Below are 22400 nucleotides of genomic sequence, written 5' to 3'. Positions count from 1 at the left end.
AGTCTATAATGTGCTCACATACCAAAATTATTGTCTTTTAGAAATTGGCTTAACTACACAGGAGCCAGAAAAGCACCATTTTACTCCAGGCCTCCCCCCCCCCCCCCCCCCCCCCCCCACCCCCGTAATAAGTTAATCCAGCCGTGTTTAACGCCACTTTACGAATTTCCTAACAGGAAATTAGCAGCACAAACACTAGTTCACCGACTTCATTTTACAGCGGCTGTTCCTCATTCGAGAAACATCTCCGGCTGAACCACATTTATTTGCAAACCATCTCCAGGAACATTATCTCAAGCTTTGGGAAATTTGAAAGCAAAATAATGAAAAGTGAATTATAACACGCGGCGGGGGCTTCGCGCCGATCCCAGTAATTTAAACTCCAGCTTTGTTTCTCTTTTCCTCACCGACCCCTGAGTGAGCGAAAGCCGCAGCGCAGGACAACTTCCTCCTGGTGATTGGAAGGGATCTGCTGCCTATATCTGGTCATACAAATACTGTTTGCTCTGGGCTTCCTGTCTGTGGACTTACATTACAATGTGTAGATTTAGAGATTGGGAAACTAAAGTCGCCCGGCTTCTCCGTTGGATAAGGGCTTCCTGTCTCTCTCTCTCTCTCTCTCTCTCTCTCTCTCTCTAACCCCCCCCTCTTCCTCCTTCCCTCCCTCTGTCTGTCACACTGTCGTCCAATACCAGATGGTAGGCGTTCAACACGGAGACCAGCACCGCTAAGCTAAAATACCTGATTACAATTCACCAATACAATTCAAATATCATGGGCAGGCTTAAAGATAATACCTCTGTAACAATATCATTTATTTTTCCCCCTGTTCCCTTTATCCTTGTTTTACTGGGAGAGGAGGCTGCAAAGCTCCTTCTCAAACAGATAAAAGAAACGATAACCTTCTTTCTTCTCTTCCTCTCCCTCTGATCCTGTGGGGATTAGGGTTTCTCTTTTTCACAACCCCGCTGTTTTCATAAAGCGCCAATAAAAACAAAAAGCGATATAGGAAAATACTGTTTTTGCTTCACTTTAACTCAATATTTTAGGGAAATAAGTGGAGGAATAATGGAGATGGAAATATTTATAGGATGTAAATTGTGCCCTGGCTGACATTTTACAGCCATGACAATAATGAATGAAAATTTTATGCCAAATTCATATTTATGCTGTTTATTCATATTTGATAAATATATTCGACTGTGGTGCAGTCATACATATACATAGTGTTCTTGTAAATGCATGAAGTAAGTACACAAATAATTAAGCCTCGTATTAGAACTGACATATCAGGTGAACCTAAGGGCAGTTTGATTCATCTAAATAATAGTAATAAATACATAATCATATTATTTAAATAATTACCATTTTTACATAATAATCTAAGATAGTTTAACACAACCTGAAGGAAAAGAACATTTAAAAAAATGCTTTATTTAAAAGTAACAGTCTGTGTTGCTTTTACTGCTAATTTATCAACTAACTGAAAATATATTTTTTATTTATTTATTTTATTATTTGTCAACTTAATATTTTTCTAATAATTATAGATGGTCTGTTAATTTTAAATTGTTAAATAGTAATATATAAATAAATACAATGAACCGTATCCTGACTGTTTAGATAAGAAATACATTTAATGCTTTTTAAAAATATACAGAATTAATTTATTGTTTGCAGATTTTCATGCAAAACAATAGTATTTAAAAAAACAGGATATTCCAGCTATTAAATTGTACTGCATTACTTTGTTATTACTCACATTTCAGTCGTACTATATTAGAAACTGCATCATGATAAGATAAAATATTCAATAAATTAATAATTAATAATAATAATAATTTTTCCTTCTTTTTTTTTGGTGTCACCATTTTTTAAAATCACGATATTGACAAGTTTCCAGTTACTAATAATGAAAAGCAGATAAAAATCTTCAAATTTAATCTAAATCTGTCCAAAGTTGAGTTTAAAATTTGTATTTACATAAGCAGTTTTCTTTATATGAGGCTGAGATGTTGTAAAATAATTTCACATACATTAATTCCGTCCTGTAAACCACTGGATAGAACTGGTTAGGGTTAGTTGTTCTCCCAGTATGGAATAAATAATATCCACAAATACATTCAGCTTAAACCTGAGATCCCGAACACGTGACCTTAAACTTTATGTCCACTTTTTGTGTTTTTTAAGGAAAAACAAATCTCTCAAAAAGTAAAATAACTGCCCGTGCCGCTGCGTTTTAATGCGTAAAAAAACCTGGTGCTAAGTGAAGAGCGGTTTCCAGCAGCGTGACCCCGGCGTCCATGTTGGGTTTGGAAAGTGCTGCGTGTGTTCAGGGGCTGCAGGAGAAACATTTAAAGAGAGAGCGCGGCGGCTGCTCACTGTTTGGAAGCGAGTGTGTGTTGTTCTTTCATGGCCAGAGTGTGTTTTTCTCTCCCAGTGTGATCTCTGGTGTGGGCAGAGGTGCGTCTAGCCGCCCACACCACTGGCACTCCTGCCCATGCAGCACCCATAGCACCGACCCATTAGTGGCGTGGCAGTCTACCCACATCTCCACCACCTTCATTAGTCATTCAGCTCCTTATTTTTGTTTGGTTTCCCCTCTGGCTCCTAATTAATGCTTAATCGAAACTGCTGAACTGAGCTGGTAGAAAATTCATGAATATTAAAATCGACCCTGATGTTTTTTCTCGCTTTCTCCTCTTTTTTTTTTTTTTGGCTTGTCTACAGTAATAGCCAGGCGCCATTTATTTTTGTTGCTGTCGGAGATTTAAGGCGTCATGTTTCCTTCCCACTTCTCACAGTTGTTACAATGATGGAGGACGGTCGGCAACGCCGTCGTATTTTGCCAATTTGAAGTGAACTGAGAGTTTTTTTTCCGCGTCACTTTGATGTTTCTCTGTTTTTTCACTTCGCCGGGCGTTTGAATTTTACTTTGAAACCGTCCGGTAAGTGAAGCAGACACGAAACCCACCTGGGTTTCAACCCTGAACGCTGCAGAGGACGTAAACACATAAACACATAAACACCATTAGGTCGAATCCCCTGCTGCTCTCTGGATAATTCCTCACTTCACAGAGGAAACTTGTTAAAGAAGTTTTGTTTCAAATTGAATCCCATAAACTGGATTTCTATTGACCTTTGCTGACGGGGCTGAGCGACACTGGAAGCTCTGTGACTTCCTACAACACTATATTAGTTTTTAAACGTCTTTAAAACTGCAGCCTCAGCGTTACCGAGGCTGTGAGTTCATTTCCTCGAATATTCCTTCATGGGATTGATCAAGTTTGGAAGATTAAACGATGTAAAGGAAACGGAAAATTTGATGTGTTTAATATTTTATATCGGAAAGGTCTCTGTGGGGAAATGTAGGAGAAGCAAAGTTCAAAACTGTGATTAGGTTTTTATTCATACGTTGATAAACTTTGTGATGACGGCGATGCAGACAAGGAACCCTGCTTTTGGGAAAAAATTTACAAATGAGATACATCAACAAATGTATAATTATCCACTTATTCATGCAGCTTACAGAGGATCACTCCTAAATGTGTTTTCTTGTTACCTCTAATGGAACATGATTATTAATGTTTCCTTGGAGGACGCCCTGTCAACTCTCTTCGAGCCCAGTGAGTTTCTGTGCAGAAAATCATTTAAAAATATACACTAACCACCGCTGCTTATCATATTTTATTTAAAAAAGGGCAGAATCGGAAATGAATTTATTCAACTTGCACAACTTTTTGTTCTTTCATTATTCACAAGCCCGTACACAAGAAGTACTTGCCGTATATAATAATATATGATTGTGGAGAAACGCAACACAATCATGTCGCTCTTTGTAAAGAAATAAACATATGTCTATATTTGTCCTGACTAAATTGATGGTGGCATCGCAGGCAAACCGAATTGAAATCTTCGTGACAAGTTCTCTTAAGTTGCTCAAATACAATTTGACTTCTGACAAGGGGGGGATGCAATTTATAAAACAGAACATGCCATCAGTGGAGCCCGGCATTTGCATAATGAGGATACTTCCATTTCCGCCAGCAATGTTTTTGACAGCCTCTAACTAAAAGCCGCGGCGCAGAGGAGTGAGAGATGTCGATACAAATAATCCAGAAGAGGCAGAAAAGAGGGGCGATCAGGGCAGCCACCGGATCCATCAGAGCGCCGGGCGAACAAAACAAGTGCAAAAAACAACAGTGTGCTCAAGCTGCAGTGATGCTAGGTGACCCTGGCAGGAAAGGGACGGAGGCGCCTCGTGCCCTGAGCTACGGCGTCGACCACGAGCGCACCGGGGACGAGTTGGACCGCAGGAAAAACTACTTCAGAGGTTGCTCTGATAGGTTGACAAATATGAGTGAACTGACGCTAATGCCATGTAGCTCTTTTGCTCTAATTGTTGATTCAATTTGCTAATGACTAATTTGATTTAAGTGGCAGGCACATCTCCATGTGTGCAGGACATGGAGAGGAGGAATTAAAAAAAAATGGACTGGAGGTGGCGTGATGGCTTGTCACGCAAAGGCTGCTCGCCTATGAATATTCCATGAGAGTTCACACTTAATTGTTTCTGATTTGTTTATTTTTTTCAATACAGTGCTTTAACGCACACTCCATCAGTCTCTGTGTTGACACCTCGTGCACCCCCTCCTCCCCGCGCCGTCCTCCCCTCCCTCTCATGCCACCCTCTCCTCACCATCCCCCACGCTTTCACAAGTGGTGCTCAGATGTCCATCAAACGCGGCGATGAAGGATCACGATAAGTTGTTGGAGCCTGTCAACAAAAGCACTCTACCACTTTGTCCCGCCTGTTCTCCCTCGTTGAGCCCGCTGGAGATCTCTGATGTGAAGGAGCAGATGAATTTCTAACCAGACATTGTTTTTTTGTGTGTGTGTGTGGGGGGGCCGGTGGGGGGTTGGGGGGGGGTCCCCATTGAGCGCCGCTACCTGTTGCCAATGCAAATGGCCTCCAAAGATCCAAAGGAAGTGTATTGTTCCACCGCTGAGTGTCTGAGTCCACTTGCATGTTGTTTTCCTCTCGCCGGGGGAACGCCACCTCGGCTACATCAAGAAGAAAAGCTGCGGCGTGACCCTGCAGTTGCACCCGGCGCCGCGTTCGGCCGCACATGGCAGTTCAAAGATTTTCCAGCGGTGCAGACAGAAGATTATGGAGAAGCTGGAAGCGAATGTTCCGGCAGCGCAAAAAATAGTTTGTGCAGACGGTTGATATAATGTTACATGTTATGCTACGTAATGTAATGTTATGCTACAGATTCCGTATATAAGAGGAGTATGAAGACAAAGAGCACTTACCCACATGAAAGCCACGAGGGAACGACCTCAGACCCCGGCGCTTCTCCTCTTCCTCGCTGGAAACATCGGCGTCCATGCGTTTGTCGTTTGTAGCCGTTCCAAGCGTGTTGAGCGCCCTCCTTCAGTTTTTTCTTTTTCTTGAATCCCTCGCCGCCCCGGCTCTCCTGTACTTTGGTTCTGAGCCTTGTTCTGGCCGGACTTGCAAAGAAGCAGATCTCTTTCCTTTTTCCCTTTTATGCTCGGCTTTGATGGCTCCTCTGAGCGCCATGACTTGCAAATCGCGCCCGTGATATTGAGTGGAATTGACATTTTCAGATGTAAATACATAGAATATTTCATAACTGGTAATGGGCAATGGAAAGTGGATGGAAGTCTAATTATCGTATAATGATATTTTTCCATCTCAGATCTGCCGGGGCTGGCGAATGTGTTACTATGGAGATAATGAATAAATATGGACGTGTATTTATGTATTAATTCATCTGTGTGGATATTTATTTGGTGTTTGCTCATGTATTCATTTATTAATTTATACATTTGGGTCGTTGTTGCGTCCGCACAAACAAGGCTGCCGCCGCCGCCACATGAAGCACTTCCTTCTGAGTTTCTGTTTGAATCGTGTCACCGGAAGTCTGAGAAATCAGCCAATCAGACGTCGGGACACGTGTTTTAAGACTTTTTCAGGGAATAAATGGAGAAACTTCACCAAAACTAAAAGTTCCTTCTCTCTCTTCTACTAGTTATTGTTGGATTTGAGTTAGTGATGCAAAGCCTAGGGAAAACCGAGGCAGGTCACAGGAGAGTGACAGTTTAGGGCAGTTTATATTAGTATTGATAAATAAACATTATTTAAAACATCTGTCAGGCCCGGTTAAATATCCTCAGTGTGGTTCAGTAGTTTCACCAACCCAGGGCATCGAATATTTAATTATTGCACTAACTGAATAATGAAAAAGTCAATTTCCAGACTGATGCCCGTGTGCGGAAGACAATTGCATTTCTAATATCTGCATGTGAAATCTTCCTCGCACACCCTCCCCTCCCTGCGTCCCGTCTCGATGCCTCGCAGGGCCGCGGAGTCTCCCGCATTACCATAGCTCCCTTCCTGACTAAGTCTGCTCCTCATATTCACTTGTCGTGGCTAATTACGTGTTTAACCCTGTGCTGGTGAGCTTGTTTTACATTCAAATTTATGGGGACCTCGCTGATCTGAGGAAGCAGCAATGAGCGGGGACACGACGGCAAAGATCAGTCTTCTGGTAATTGATTATCCTCTTAGAGGAAAGGGACAACCTCCAGAGGAGTGCGGTCCTGAGGCCGTTGACCTTTGACATCGGAAGGGTTCAAAATATAAAATGCGGCCGTGACATATTTTAAAATGTAAATTTTGACAGTTTTCTTGCACTAAATAGTTTTTTTTTATTATAATTATTATTGTTCAGATTATTGTTACAGTTCTATTGGTTGTGCTGTCATGCGATTTGCGTTTTTATTGCAGACAAATGCAAATATTTCAGTTTTCATATTAACACAATACTGAGGCAGTAATATTCTGATCTTGTTGTGTGTGTGTGTGGAATAAATAATTATGCATATGTTGTCAATATTTACATTTCCACTGTTTAATTTAATTCTAATAGAAGTCCCTGGGCGATACAAGCAGCAGCTAATGGAAGAGAAATGATTAAAGCTTTCTCTATAATAACCCTGCTGAAACACAACTTGCTCTACTGTAATCTGCTGCAGCGTTTCAGTGTTTACACACCGCCGCAACTTTGATCACTTCCATTGTTGATTTAATTTCCTGCTGTAATTTCTCAAACCATCTTTTCGGGACATCTCCTCTGATGGGTTGTATTAGTTTGGGAGATAAATAAAAAAAGAGAAGAGCTGTGAGCGAGTTCCTGTATTGTAAATATGCTGGAGTGTGTGTAACAGCCTGGACTCGCTTTTTAATCATTGCCAAACACCCTCCCCTCTGTACAGTGGTTCCATTGTGCTGTAAGCACTATATAGGGTGTGTGCGCTTGTGTGTGTGTGTGTGTGTGAGTGTGAGTGTGTGCGTCCATGTGCAGTACCAGCCCGGGTCAAAGCAGCTTAGTTCCGATCTGTTGGGTGACCTGCCCGAGCCTCGCCGGCCTCACTGACCCGCATGATTTCATTATAGAGAGGTGAGGCGCATGGCCTCTGCACACACACACACACACACACACACACACACACACACACACACACAGTCACATACCCATATGGAGGTATAAGTGGCATATATATGTATATGGTACATGCACTCGGGCAAACTTTCATTATACAGGAATCTGCACATGTGCATAAAAACATCTAGAATGAAGTCACTGACATTTTCTTCTTTGTTTCTAACAAGCAGCTTCGTCTGTTGTGGTCGATGGTTCTTTAAGAAAAGTTTAGATTTCTGGAATCCTGAACATTATTAGTGATGTTATTGTAAAAAAATAAATCGTAATTATTTTCGGGACGCGAGACAATGTCAACATGATGCAACACCAACAAGCCACAGTAACCTATCCATTAAAAATCACATTGACCAGAAGTTGAGAACAATGTTTTATTAATGAAGTATTAAATAAATATATAAAAAATAAAATGCATTGAAAACTTACAACACTAGAAATAAGCCGAAGAATCCGTCCCCATTCAAAACTGCATTTAAAAAATGTCAGAATTAGACTTGTTATTCTGACGGAAACTTTAAAACAATGCTGTATTTTTCAAATCCTATAAATCCTATTCAAATGCGTATTAACAAAAAGCCAAAATCGAAGTTGTATTTCTTAAATCCTGAGAAATCGTACTGAAATAGGACAATGCCAGAAACGATCTGGAGTACGTGTTTCTTTCAAAATTGCCTTTTTTGAAAATACAAGGCGGCGACAACGCGATTCAACATCTGCTCCATTTCAAACGGCATCGATTAAAAAGCTCGAAACAAGGTCACAGTTCTAAACTTCGCTGTTTTAAAGATATAAGGCTGCAGCAGAAATATAACACCAGAGACAACTTATGTGTTATTGCTCATTTCCCCTGAAAACCCTTACTTGGAAATTAGTGGTTTAATTGTATTGATTCGCAATCTGAGATCTTTCTGTGATGATTAGATAAATATAGTTTATATTTGTCCTGATAATCATTCCTTTTATCTGTCCACGGTGCAGGTCGGTGCGAGGAGCTGTACGGAATCCGATCACTAGATGGCGATCCAGGTTAAAGCAGTGTGTGTTTGTGTTGAGCAGCAGGAACACGGGCCTCGTCAGCCGCTCTGTAGCAAGTGATCCTCCTCATTGAAGTGTGCGCACTCACAGCATGTGGAGCTGTGGAATATGGAAACAGGACTTCGGTCTCACTCTCGCTGGGGATCCAGGATTTTTCTCGGGGATGCATGTTCCTCGAGGCCTGAAAGCACAAAAACAACACTGAACAAATTCATCAGCGGGGTGAGATCACACCACAGCTAATGTCTGATTCTGAATTGGGGAAGATTGTTTTTTGACCCCCAGATAGCTCAGTTAGGCTTAAACCAGATCAGGGTGACACATCCACGTCTGGGGTTTTGGTTTAATTTGTTTATTTGTTAGTGGAGAAGCGATTGGAACACGAGGAGATGAATTAAAAATACATTTGTGATGGATTCAGGGGGGAAAGTGTCCCGATAATCCCAAAGACATAACAAGGTTCCCGATGGCCTCATCAAACTCTGCTTCTTGCTCCAAATTTTAATATTTAAACTAGAAATCAATACATGGGACTTAAAAACAGCAGCAGCACCTTTAACACACGAAACAGCAGCAGGATAAACCCAAGATTTATTCCATCGGGGGATTCTAAAGTCAAACATGAATTAACATGTTGTAAATATCGACTAAAAGTATCTGCAATTTAAAAAACTGAACCAGAAGAGAAGCAAACAATATTGTTTATATACATGGAACAACTGCTGGTGCCGGAATCTGATTGGTTGAGCTGCACCTGAGTGGGTGGAGCTACAGCTGTTCAAATCAGAACATGTAACTAATAATCTGAAATACTTCATCAGACTTTATTCCTTTACACTTGTGCTAATCGTTGAATTTTACTTTACTCAACTTTACTCTTCTTTGATATTTATAAGAACTAGACAATCAGGTAAAGGAATTCTTGGCCTTGGCGGAGGGATATGCTACATAGAGACTTTCTAATTGGAAATTGCAATATCTCCTCCTGGACATGTCATAACTTTCCATGTTTACTCTTAGAAAACAGGTTGTCACTGTATATGTTCTCGTTTTTTGGGGCAAAAACAACATCTCCTGCACCTTCTCTCGTGCTTTGCTGCCAAACGAAACTCACTTAATGAGGTTTTGTGGTAAAGTTGTGCGTTATGGACGGACAGGGAAAACACATCACATGTAAACACGTCCTCAAATCACTACTCAGACTTCAAGTTTAGCCGAAACACTTGTCTGTAACGTTTAATCAACAAAAACACAGCGGAAGGCAGAAAAAAACAAGGAGTGCGAGTCAAAGAAAAGACGACAATAAGAGGGAGACTATGTTTAAGGCCAGAGAATCAAAGCGCCGACATTTGCATAACCTGCATGAATGCATTTACAATACACACACGCATACATCCCATCACTGTAGTGTCTCATCACTTATATCCCCGCCTCTTCCCAGTCTTCCTGGCCCTCTTTACGTCAATTCTTTTCTTTTTTCTCTCCATCCCTCTCTTGTATTTCCTCTCGCTCTCTTCCTATGCAAGTTGTCATTCTCTCACCATAATAGCGCCTCTGTGCCTTCATGTTGTTCGTTGTTTGCTTGAAACGTAATCTGCAGATGTAACAGAGGAAGAAATTGAGTCTAACAAATGGCTTGAAAGGCTCAAGGCAGCATATCAAGCCCGAACCAACAAAGGCAGACAAAACGCCCGTCTTTTTTCCTCCCATCAACATCTGAAGTTGATATTTTCAACAGAATAGCGCGCGGCTGACGTTCCCTGAATAAAGAAAAAGTGCGTTCGCTGCTGTTGTGTTGTGTTACGCTGTCATTCCGACTTGAATGGAAAAGTTGAGGCCCGTTTGTTTGGTTTAGCTGTTGAGGAGAAATGGGGTTTGTTTGATTAACATTTTGCTCGCGCATGTCAGCTGCGGCGGCGGCGGCATCGTTTCTACTGGGAAATGAAAAGAGCTGCGGCTGAGTAAACTGTAGAATATAGTATATATCTGTCTGTCGGCCTGTCTATATGTTGTCTATCTATCCATCTATCTATCCGTCTAGTCGTCTATCCAGTTGACTTTCTATCTATCTGGTTTACAATCCTCTCATAAAATCAAAACACTAGTTTCTTTACATTTGCTCCTGCTGCTGCGACACAAATAAACCCGTTCCTGTGTCTGTCACATCTCTAATGGTGAATTCACACTCCTCTTCCTTTTCTCTAAAACAGATAATCAGCTGTATTCTTAACAGCAAACAACACAACGAGTAGCACGTTGTGTTGTTGTGGAATTTACTAACCGCAGTTAGTTCACAAGCTGATTTTCTGTGTTGTGTTTTCTTCTCCTTCAGGGGTTGTGATGTTCGATAAGTCTTCTGCAACATCTCCTTCTCACCTGTGATTAAAGCGGCTGCACGTGAGTTATTTGTTACTTTTAGCATCAACTTACCAGTCTGGAGGAAACGCTCAGCATCAAACTAAGTTCAGTCTCCAGTGGAGTTCATCTTTCCACTTTCTGATGTAGTCACTGAAGTGTAACGATGGTCCAACCTTCAGGAAGTCGGCCATCACCCGCAAATTCTGTTTTTAAACTGTTAAACCAGCGATGCAACTTATTGTCTTTAAGTAAAAGAGAATGATCTATGTCATTATAGTACTTTTAATTTGATTATAATTATTGGTGTCTCAGCACTGACGAATATTTATTTTTTCACTTTACTGTGTTCACTTCTCTCAATATCTACGTCTTCTTCTTGTATTCATTAGCATCATAGTCTGACTGACTTTGTTTTTGCTTCAGGGATCAATAAAGTTAAGGTTAAGTTGTGACGCCCGTGACGTTTACACCCCCCCACATCAGCGCGTTTAGCCCCGGCACTGTCCCTTGTTTCCTTTTTCAAATACCCGATAATCTGTGAGATTGCCACGTGGTGACCCCCTCCTCACACCTCCAGGACCCCTTGACCACCTCCCCCGCCCGTGACACGGCGTGCGCGGTGGGGATCGTCCGCCGCCCTCCTCTCCTCATTAACCTCGTCTAATTAGATGGCAGGGAAGTCCATTGTTCGCCCTAATGAAGCCTCAATGGAAAGACAGGGCCTCGGCTGGCTCTTCTGACATGGCTGTGAAATTACAATCCCCTTACCTCACCCCCCCCCCCCCCGACTCACCCCTCCCCTGGCCTGATTCCTCCCTTTTCTTTTCCTGTTGGGTTTCTCTGAGAGGCGAAGCTGAAGTTGAGGCAGAACGATGGAGAGACAGATCTGCGAGCGGAGCAGATAATCTGTGCGATAGCTCCACACATTCCCATACTGCTAATTTTGCTCCAGTGGCAGAGCCCAGGGTAGCATTAGCTCTGCTTAGCGCCCCCAGTATGGATCCCATCCACTAATTACTTGAGCTGCCGTGGTTCGCTGAGATTTAAGTACCACCTCAATCCCATTATCTCCCATCCCTACAGCTAGCCCCTGTCGCCCGGGCCCTTTGTATTGGAGGAACCGGAGGCTGCGAGGTTATTGATACAGGCCTCCCCTGCAGATAAGATCCATGACGCTGTGAAGGAGGCACGCTACTGTACCGTGTGCACGGAGGAGGAGGTGAGTGGTCTGGGATCAGCGCTGGAAGGGGAAACAAAGAGCGCTGCAGGGCTGAGGGAGTGTGTGCGTACACCTACAGCATGTGCGAAAATCAAAGTCTGCGACAGGAGCGCGAGGTGGTGATTGGGGGGTTAAAATTGGATGGGGTATTTGGAAAGATTATTCGCCCTCCAGTGTTTTTTTCTTCTTCCTTTTTTGGTTCTATTTTCTTGCGAGGTGGGGGTTTCGCTCTCTGCTCACCCCAGAGCGACTAATTACAATTCACATGTCACACACTCTACACATAATAAGAGTTAGGGAAACAGAATTAGAATATTCCAAAGGCCTGCAGGGGGTGTCATCTCGGGAGAAAGAGGGGAAAGTGTGTCTCTTTTTTTGCTAAACGGGGGAGAGAAATAGGGTGAGGCGTGGGGGGGGCGGGGGAGAGAGGAGGACTGTGCATGTGTTTGTGAGCCTGTGCATGTGGCATGTGCGTAGCGGTGGTGTTTGTTCGGGAGAGGTGGGCGCCTCACGGGCTTGAGGGGGAGGCGATGGAGGGAGTGCGAAAAATCGACAACGCTCCCACACTGTGCATTCCTTCCTCCCTTCCTCCCCCTCACCGTCCCGTCGATATGCCCGCCACCCCTCTCTCTTCACACGTTGGGTGTCGCCTGCTTGGCATGCCAGCACGGCTGCCTGTCAGGGAGGCGAGGAGTTGGTGGCGGTGGTGGTGGTGCATCTTTTCGTGGGAGGTGGAGGGCAATTGAGTGACATCTGCTCTGCTGAGACGAGGGGCAGGCGGGCTCCTGGCATTGGCGGCCGCCGTGTCGGAGGCGTTGGCACGAGGCTGGCTGGGTACAGCAGGGGTGGCGGCGCCGGCAGCAGGCGGTGGATGGCCTTAACGGAGAACCGTTTGCTCAAGCAGCATGACATCTCCTGGAATGAAAGCACCCACACACTCGCACAATACACACTCCTGGCAACACACGCCCGTCTTCGCTTCCATGCACACAAACTGGCACGCCGTCCTCCTTCTCCTGCTCTGTCACTTCCTTCTACTTGACTATTTCCCACCTCGCACTTCAGGTTTCCTCAAAGCCGCCATGTCCTGCACAGAATCGCTGTTCAAAGGCGTTTTCATCTGCAGTCTGCGCCCGTGGACAGTGTCAGCGCGACATCGGGGTTCATTTACGTTGCCAATTACTTTTCCCCGCCGCCGAGTCCCTTCCATCTCTACCTGTCTTTTTTGTCTTTCATCCGCTCGCTCTTCAGGTTTCCCTAAACCAAACAGCGTTAATGAACCATGAAGATGACATCTGCACGAAAGCAACAACTACATTAATGTGAGCGGCAGCGACATCCTGAGTCTCTGTCTCGTCACCTGCCACCTGGCAAAGAGAATACATAAGTAACGGGGACATGGGAAGAGGAAGCACATTTAAGGAAGGAGGTCGAGTAACTTATGGCGGGATGAAGATAAACGTGTTGCTAACTAGTAAGCGCTAACTTAGCTATTCCTTCAAAATAGACTGTTGATAAAAGTTATTATGATCAGAATTTCCAGTGGAGGACAAAGGATTCAGGTAACCCGGAGGTGACGGTAAAGAAAAAAACAAGATGAGTGACGTTTATTAGATTGTATCTAAACGAATCTACCACTCTCCTCTGTCTTTCCCTCAGAAGTTGTTTCCCTCCTCTTTCATATCACCGCTGTTGTCGAGGCACTGTGACGCTGATGCGGTGTAAATTGATTTCCCGGAAGATGTGATGGATGAATAGAGAATGAACATCTTCATCGCTGACCCCGGCGCCGATTGCTTCTCCCCCTGCCCGCTCCGATGATTGACAAGCCTGCTAACGAGTGCCGTCGCCGGGCGTGTTATAATTTCGCTGTGTTGAAAACAGCCGAGACTCGGTCCCAAGGTAATGAGCTTCTGGGAGAGAGGGAGGAGAGGAGAGGCTCACCCCGGGAGAGGTGAAATAAAAGAGGGAGTAAATAAAAAAAGGAGACAAAGCACATGAAAGTAGATTAGAAAGAAGTTGAGGATATCATCGACTTCAGAGGAGCCGTTTCATTGTTTATCTGCTGTCTTGATGGATGTCTTTCAAGCCGACGGTTTCTTAGCGGCTGTGTGTTCATCTCTCAATCGCTGAGAGGCAGGGAATTTCAAAAGGCTCCGCAAAATGTGATATTTGCATTAAAAAGTATTTGATGTAAAAGTGCTGCGTGCTGCAGATTGCGTATCTGAGCGTGCACGTGTGTAGACGTTCCTGTGTGTGTTTTTACAGCGTGCACATGCATGTGGGCACGTGTAATTTATTCCTCCATGTGGGGCTGAGGGCAGGTCTCTCTGTTTATTTGGATGATTAGGAGGTGACAATATGTTGCTGATGATCAGCTTTATAATCAGCTACCATCGCAGATTATTCTAACCTTGATTAAAGACCTGCAGTCTCCCTATCATCTCCCAGCTCAGCCTAACAAGATAGGACGACGCTCTGATTAATGCCAGAGAGCGACGAGTCATGACACAAAGGACAGGCCTGCATCACCGCGGGAGGACGCCGGGAAACTGTCACGCATCATACTTTGTTGTCTTTCTGATTTGTCTGCCTGATGCAGGACCTTTGTCTTAATTATTTCTCTTTTACAAATTAATCCGTGTGAGACTGATTCGGTTTTCATTACCGCCATAATAAGGACGGCGTTGTTGACGTCTGCCGTGATTAGATATCAAAAAGAAACGTCGTGCCGGATTGTTACTGCTGTGCATCCATCTGCTGCGGCAATTTGCCCTCGGAATAAGTCATAAACTCGTCAGCAAACTTTCTTTTGTCTTCGCTGACAATCGTGGATGTGCCGCTCACGTGTGTGTGTGTGTGTGTGTGTGTGTGTGTGATTGTGCGTGGGGGTTTGTGTTCTTTCCTGGCACAGTGTTTGATTCATTGCGTGGCGAGGTGTTGGTGAGGTCCCGGCGGTGTGTGGAAGAGGACTGAGTGAATGAATGAGTCTCTCTCTCGCAGGTTGTCGGATGATGAAGGCAGGGATCCAGGGTCTCTGGCAATCAGGCGGCTGGAGGCAGACGCAGCCACCTCTGGCCTTTGATTCAGTTTATCACCGAGCGGCGCGGCCAGGCCTCACTGTTCCTCTCCTGGCCTCCTCCGCCAGAGTGAGATCATCACGCACCGTTGGCGAGAACAAGCCTCCAGTTTAGCAGCAGTGTCATGGTGAGGGGGAGGTTCATGATCCTCCGTCATTACTAACCAAGAGTGCTTGTTTTCTTCCCTGAATAATAAACACTTATCTTGAGTATTTGACTTTGGGAAAGAGACGTGAATATTGAGTCGGTTAAGTTTCCACATCCATTCTGTAAATCTGGAACAAATTCTGCAATGAATTCATCTCCTGACTTGTAAATTGCCAACATCTTTTCACATTTCTTCTATTGTGATTAAAGTAGCTGGTGCTATCAGCCAATCAGGGTCATTGTCACCCACCAAAATAACTAACATGAACGCTTTACTTTGTCGTGGACTTGTTTCAGATGCTACGTGCTCGCCTACAAGTTTGAGAATATGTTGGTGGTCCTTCCTCTTCTGCTACGTATCCAAGATGGCGACCTTTGAAAGTGAGTGGTGTCCATATTTAACTCAACATTTATCCGTCTGTGAAGGAGATCTTGGCCAATGAAAGATATATATTTGTCTAATAAAGGCTTATCTATAAAAGCGTGATTTTTAATGTTGTAAACAAGATCTACGGCCGTTACATTTTTTATCACATGGCAGTTTTCCATCTACATCTCAAACCTTTTAAAATATATGTATGTGTATTTATAATTCACAAGGTTAACTAACATTATTAGTTTAGTCCTGCACGGCATCATTGATGTACAATAGTTTCAACAGTTTCTCCATTTAAGTATCTAAGCTTAATCTTTGAATGACAAAGAAGCTGACCTCAGTGTTCTGCAGCGGGCTGTAGCGTTGTCCGTTCGTCCGCAGTGTTCTTGTGTCCAGGTGCTTTTCCGGACAAGGTGCCTTATGCGGCGCCACACTGAGCGGCGGGACAGTCTGAGCGCTGGAGGTCCAGCCGCTGATTGTCCCTCTCCTCTTTGATATTAGAGGCATTCTAGTGAGAATAATTTGTGTTTAGTGCCCTGCTGCGGAGAGAGCTGTCCTGTTTGACCAGCGAAGCCGACCTAATTCATCCCCTCCAAGTGTGTGTGTGTGTGTGTGTGTGTGTGTGTGTGTGTGTGTGTGTGTGTTTGTGCTAAATGCAGAATAGCTGTTGTGACTAGCTCGGCGCACACAGAGCCTCCTTGTTATTGCTGAGTGAGTGTGTGTGTGCGTTTGAGGGCCACTGGGTACGTGACCTCTCCTCCAGCATCCCCAAAGCAGCGGCTCAGCGGGCGGGCAATTCATGCCAAAGCCCGGCCGCCCCCGCTGCTCGGAGCACGCGCCCTCCCAGAGCACCGCTCCCCTCCCCCCCGCATGCCCCCTGACCCATGTCTCCTTGACGATGGGGAGTCCCGTCACACGGAGCACCTGGCACCTGGCCACCTCCTTCCCTCCTCTCTGCCCCTATTTCCACCCCCTTCCTCCCTTTCAGGCGGCCTCGTCGGGGGGGGGGGGGGGTCCACGCTGAAGTTTTCACATCTTCATTCAGCGAGCAACAGGAAGTCGTCCAGGCCTGGAGCACGATCAAGCTGCTGCAGTGACGCAGTTGGATATTTCAGGGACTCTGTACTTGATGCTGCAGGACAGTCTGAAGTGGGAGCTGCTGCTGCTTCCTTCCTCTCTTGACCGTGGACCTTTTTAAAGCAAAGATTTATTATGTGGTATTTAAAAGAAAGAAACGAGGGAAATTAGCAATAAGTTCCGTCCGTCATCAGGATCAATGTGCAGAGTCAAGAGTGATGATGTGTGTTTGTCCTCCGTCTGTCACCACTTCTCTTTATCTCCACCTTCAGATGTGACATCGCTCGGCCACTGACTCAGCGAATGGCTCCTGTCTCCCCTCGCTCCTTATTACACGCCGATTAGCCACACAAAGTGGTATAAAAAGGTGTCTAATGCAATTACCCTAGTTAGGACGTTTTAATAGTGCGCTGCGCCTCAGAGATGTATGTGCCAGCCAGCCGCTGACATTAAATCAATAATCAGCCTGTCACGCCCGCTTGTTAATTCAGCGCTTTGCATTTTATTCCCCAACATGGAAAGATTGATTATTGGTAGCAGGGGTTTTGAAGTGGGGCAGAGGTTTATAATGATATGTGTGATGGAGTATGGGCTGCGTGGCTCTCATTTGCATGGCACCGCAACTGAGGTTTCATCTGTGAAAAGAAAATAATGAACAAACGAAGCGATGATAAAGATGATTGCAGCTCTAAACTCTGTCCCGGTGTTTGTAGCTGTGTTCACATTGTGATGACACCATGATGTCTTCCTCAGGTGTGAAGATGACATCACGGCCTCCCAGATGTTTCCACAGCGAACATGTAAGTCAACACCTTCCCCGTCGCAGGGCAGCTGCATTACACCTTCATCACTGTGTCCTGTTGGTCTTAATTAGGCTTCTCTTACATTAACACATATTAGCAGGGCTCATTGATCCCCGACCTCATGTCCAGAGTGACCAGGTCGTGCACAGAGACTTCATTAAGATTCCTTTAATGCATCAGCACACCCCCGACATTCCCAGACAAAAACCCTCCTTCCACCTCCACGACAGCCGGCGTTTGTTTCTCACCGCGTCCCCCTCTCCTCCGCAGGAGCCCAAAGTTTAGAAAAGTGCTGCAAATGTATTCTCATCATTTATTACTCTATAACTCAAGTGGAAGGTGTAAAAATACCTGCTCAACCTTGGAGGAACGGCGGGGAAATCAAGATGAGGCTTTCATGGATGTGACAAAGTCTCAACACTTTCCCCCGATGCATAAAGTATAAGTTTCGCCCGCGCAATTCAAGGTTGTGAATAATGTGTTTGCACTAAACATTTTAATTAAAAAACATCCGTATATGGCGATTCAAAGAATTATGGTGCTGCTTTCTCATCCCCTTCCTTCCTTCTAAACCAAAGTAATTCTACCGCGATGCAATGATGCCTCGATTTCCTTCAAGGAGATGGCTGAGAGCCGTATTAATCATTGTCTGGTGCTGGCCCACCTTCCCCGGGTGTTTTGCATCCGGCGACATCGCTTTCAAAGTGTAGCTCCAAACCAGGGAGAGTGACAAAGTGGTTCTAAAAGACGAGTGGCGCCAAGCATATGGCGGGGGGGACGGCCGCACTCCAAAGCCAATCCCACGGAGGAGATGAAGAGGAGGAGGAAGAGGGGGGAGGAAAGGAGAGTCTGGGAAAAGGACACATGAATGAAGATTATCATCTGGAAGTAGCACCTCTCCTGTTTGCTTCACTTTACTTTTTGCCCTTTGCCGACAACTCCCGACGAACTTTTCTCACTTCCTCTCTCGCACACGACTCAAATCTCCTGCAAACGAGGGAAACAAAACAAAAAGCGATTCCTTCTGATAATTTTATTTTCCACAGCTTTTATTTGCGAGCGGGAGAATTGTCATAATAAAGCTCGGTGCTCTGACCTGCATACGCGCATTAATAAATCAAACATTGATTCAGTGCTAAGTACCTGGCGAGTGTTTTCCTCGCAAACAAATGAATGCTCTGCCGTGTTCTTGTTTCCCGGCTGCCTCTGATTGGTTCTGACAGATATTCAGGCTTTTGGTGAAGTAATTAGAGCCTCGGGGTGCGAGCCGAGGAGAGGCCTTCAGCGCTGGGTTACTTCACAGTCTTTCCTTTCCCTCTCAGGTAATTGCTAGCAGCTGCACAGCCGGGGAAGTGAGCCTGAAAGAGCTCGGAATCGATTCCCGTCTTACCACCGCCCCTCCACCGCTGCCGCCGCCATCCTCCACTCCTTCCTCGCCATCCCTGATACCTTCAGATGCCGCAGACCACTCAGATGTACCTGATGCCGAAACAAGTCGGAGCCACTGCTCACAGGTTCCCAGGTGACCGCAGCCAAGTAAACATTACACACTTTGTTTACCCACAGCGTCCTAAAGGGGCGAAGGCATCGAGTTAGAGAAGAGAGGAAGGAAAGAGACGTTTTATGTTGTTTATTGTGTGAAAGGAAAATGCACTCGCTGCTCTGTCTCTCCAGAGGAAACACAGAGTTGCAGAGTGTATTTTAACCAAGTGTTCACCACCACCACCTACAGCTTCATCCACTTCTGCGGCGCCTTGCACCACTTATGCTCCCTGTCAGACTTCCCTTGCTTTCTTGATTTTCTTTTCAACTCTGCGTTCTCTTTATCATACGTGTAGACGCCGGTGCTGCCAGCAGACCGCAGGGCAGGGGAGCGCGAGCAGTCAGAGCCGCCCGAGCTGAAGGGAGCGCGGGCGCTACGCTGATAAAAGTCCGAAAATATGCACATGAGTTAACTTTGGAAAGAAGAATCGGGGTCGAGGTTAGACCAAAACATTGTTTAATGTTTGGTAACGTCGGGTGAAGCCTCCCTCGAGTTAAAAAGCAAATACTTTTTCGCTCAAATTGAAAAAACTGCTTTGCACGACTGCGGAGTTCAAGCTTGGTTGGTGCATGTGTTGATCCGTCCACCCCTTCCACCTCCACACGCTGCTTTCCTGCTTGTATCCACTTCCTCTTTCCTTCTGGTGCGTTTCATCAAACAAGATTGATCATTTTCCTCGTAGGCGCTTGTGTGTGGTTTTTTTTTTTCCTCCATCCCCCAGGCGGTGATTTCAGTGACTCGAGACAGGTCTCCCCTTTTTTTTTAAAAAGAGACTTTGAGGAAGTGATATTTCGTGGTTGAAATACTCATTTTTTAAAAGGTAGTAATTAGACACCTCTGAGAGTCAAAAAGAGAAGGCAGCACTTTAAGCAAATGAATGTGCCTTTTTTCATTTAAGCTGCAAGTTTTCAGCGAGGCTTGAACCTGCTATTACTGTCCATCATCCTGGTTTTGATAGAGCGTGTGGCGTGTGGCGTTTAGCGTGTGCGACGGGCGGTTAGCAGGTCTGGACTGAAAAGGGGGAAGAAAGGTCAGCGTCAAATAATAATATTTTATTACTTTATAGTATTTTGTTAACCATAGAATAAAACAGCAGAACTGAGAGGAAAATGAAACCCTCTCACTTGTCAAGTTGCCGTGTCCGCGCAGGCTGGAAGAAAAATACTGATAATTACTCGGTATATAAATTGGCCCAGTTCTGTTTTCAGAGAAGCAGCAGCTCATTGTAGTTTCCTGTCATTTCAAGCCATCATTTTATTTGCATCATTGTCATATCAAAGTGAATCCATACAGTCTTTGTACTGCGGTACATCAGGTAGACAAAATAACAACAACAACAATAATAATAAAAATGATAATGAAGAGAATGTGACAACTTAAAACACCAAAGAAATCCAGGTCTGCGGCAGTGATGGACGGAAGCTGGATCCTGAAGATAAAGATAACGTCTCAGAAGCTCGAACAAAGACTGAAGAGAATCTATGGCCGAGGAACACAGAACTTGTCTTAAGTGATTCTGTGAATACGGTGTTCAGATCGTGATTTTACACTTTTACAGCTCCACGAGGGCCAGCGTTGCTTTGAGCTCAACGCTAATGTCTTCTGAAAGCTTACGAATACGGACGATACAGGGCAGTACGACTGGAAATCATGGGGGGGGGGGGGGGCAGTGTGGCCATTAGCAGCAGCTGTTGTAACATTTAAACCTGCAGACACATCTTTAAATGAACTGTAGATGTGTGAGGATCGATCTGTAGGGAACCACACTCCCAGTGATTCCTCCGCACGGTGGAATAACGACGAAGGGATAAGAGGCCGTTTTACAGGTGAACCCTGTGGTGTTGGTGCTTTCCATTCACGAAGTTTTCCATATTTCAACACCATAATGTCCCCGTTCACACCGGCAAGTGGATCATTAACAGCGGGAGGAAGTCAAACGCCTCTTAATGTCGCCCTGAATCACCACATCTAAACATTACCGAGCCGTTTTAGAGACACTCTCCCACCTCGGCTCGCGTTGGCCCAAGACGCCGGGAAGTTCACGACTTGTCTTAATGTATTTTTGGACTGATTGGTGCCCACACACACAGCCCGAGGAGAGCAGCGATATAGAAAAAAGCATTGTGTGTCTTAATGCATTCATCCTGCCAATGAATACGAGATAGAAAGTGACAGAATGCGCGCCTGACATCCGCCGACACCCAAACACTTGAAGGCGAACGCACAGATTGGCTTACAGTGTTTACATGCTCGCTGATACGGCATGTCAGAAATATAAATTTTCTTGACGTGAAACAAAACAAACCCTTAGGGCCCCGTGAAAGAAAAATATCAAACATCACCTCTTTAAATAAAAAGATGACAAGCAAAGGAAAAGCTGAATTGGATAACAGAGACCTAAATGACAAGAAACACACAGAGCAGTGTGATATACAGTACCAATTACAAAACGCTTAAATGACAAGCAAAGGGACTAGAATGAGATGCGGTGTAACGCCTCACCTCAGATAAACCCATCAGCACATAAGCCTGGATCCTGGTGGGGAAGTGACGTTTCACTGAAAAGCTCCTTATTTAAGGGACATGTCCGCTGCTTCGCTCATGTCGCACAAATCACATTTCTCTTAACACAAAAGCTTATTGTTTTCGCGTCAGTGAAACGCTGCTGAATGGACTCTTCTCTCTTATTTTAATTAACATCGCGGGCTCATCATAATGTCACCACTTTTCCCTTTTGTGTCCCGAGTGGTAGCCCTTCTCCCTCTTCGACAAAAAAAAAAACGCGCCTTTCTCTCGCAGACTCTTGGCGGGGGAGCCGGTGAAAGCCCGAGACGGGATTGTCAGGGAGGAAATATTGTCGTAAAATAACAGCAGGGGCAGGTGTTTTGTTTGAGCGCTCCTCTTTGGCATTTCTCAGCCGCTGAAGAACACAGCGGCAATTATAAACGACAAAGGCTGCACAGACACAGGTATAAATTCATTACCTTTAACAACCTCTGGCTTCTTTCTCCTGATCCTATCAGTCGCTCCTTTCTTTTCTTTCACTCCCCCCCCAAGCCCCCGATTTGTCTTCCTTTTCATTCATGTCCGCTAATGTATACACAAAACACAGCAGAGAAGAATAGTGTAGTCTGCTGGAAACGCCACGGACTCGCATAAATTCACACCAGAGCTCCTGTGAATCCAGATGTTCACATCTGCTCAGCTTTAAAGCCGTAGCAGACAGGAAGTCA

General features: G+C 44.8%; 1 long non-coding RNA gene across 1 annotated transcript; it reads right to left on the bottom strand.

Annotated features, from left to right (window-relative positions):
* Window positions 1-19983: 19983 nt before the first annotated feature.
* LOC117775187 lies at window positions 19984-21931 on the bottom strand. The gene is made up of 2 exons (XR_004616210.1): window positions 21829-21931; window positions 19984-21757 (listed from the first exon to the last, which is right to left on the bottom strand). It is a non-coding gene; the product is annotated as an uncharacterized LOC117775187 (long non-coding RNA).
* Between the last annotated feature and the right edge of the window lie 469 nt (window positions 21932-22400).

The sequence above is a fragment of the Hippoglossus hippoglossus genome, chromosome 2 (assembly GCF_009819705.1).
Source record: "Hippoglossus hippoglossus isolate fHipHip1 chromosome 2, fHipHip1.pri, whole genome shotgun sequence".
NCBI classification, from domain to species: domain Eukaryota; kingdom Metazoa; phylum Chordata; class Actinopteri; order Pleuronectiformes; family Pleuronectidae; genus Hippoglossus; species Hippoglossus hippoglossus.
The sequence above is the reverse complement of the archived record's forward strand: the minus strand, read 5'-3'. Positions and strand labels throughout refer to the sequence as shown.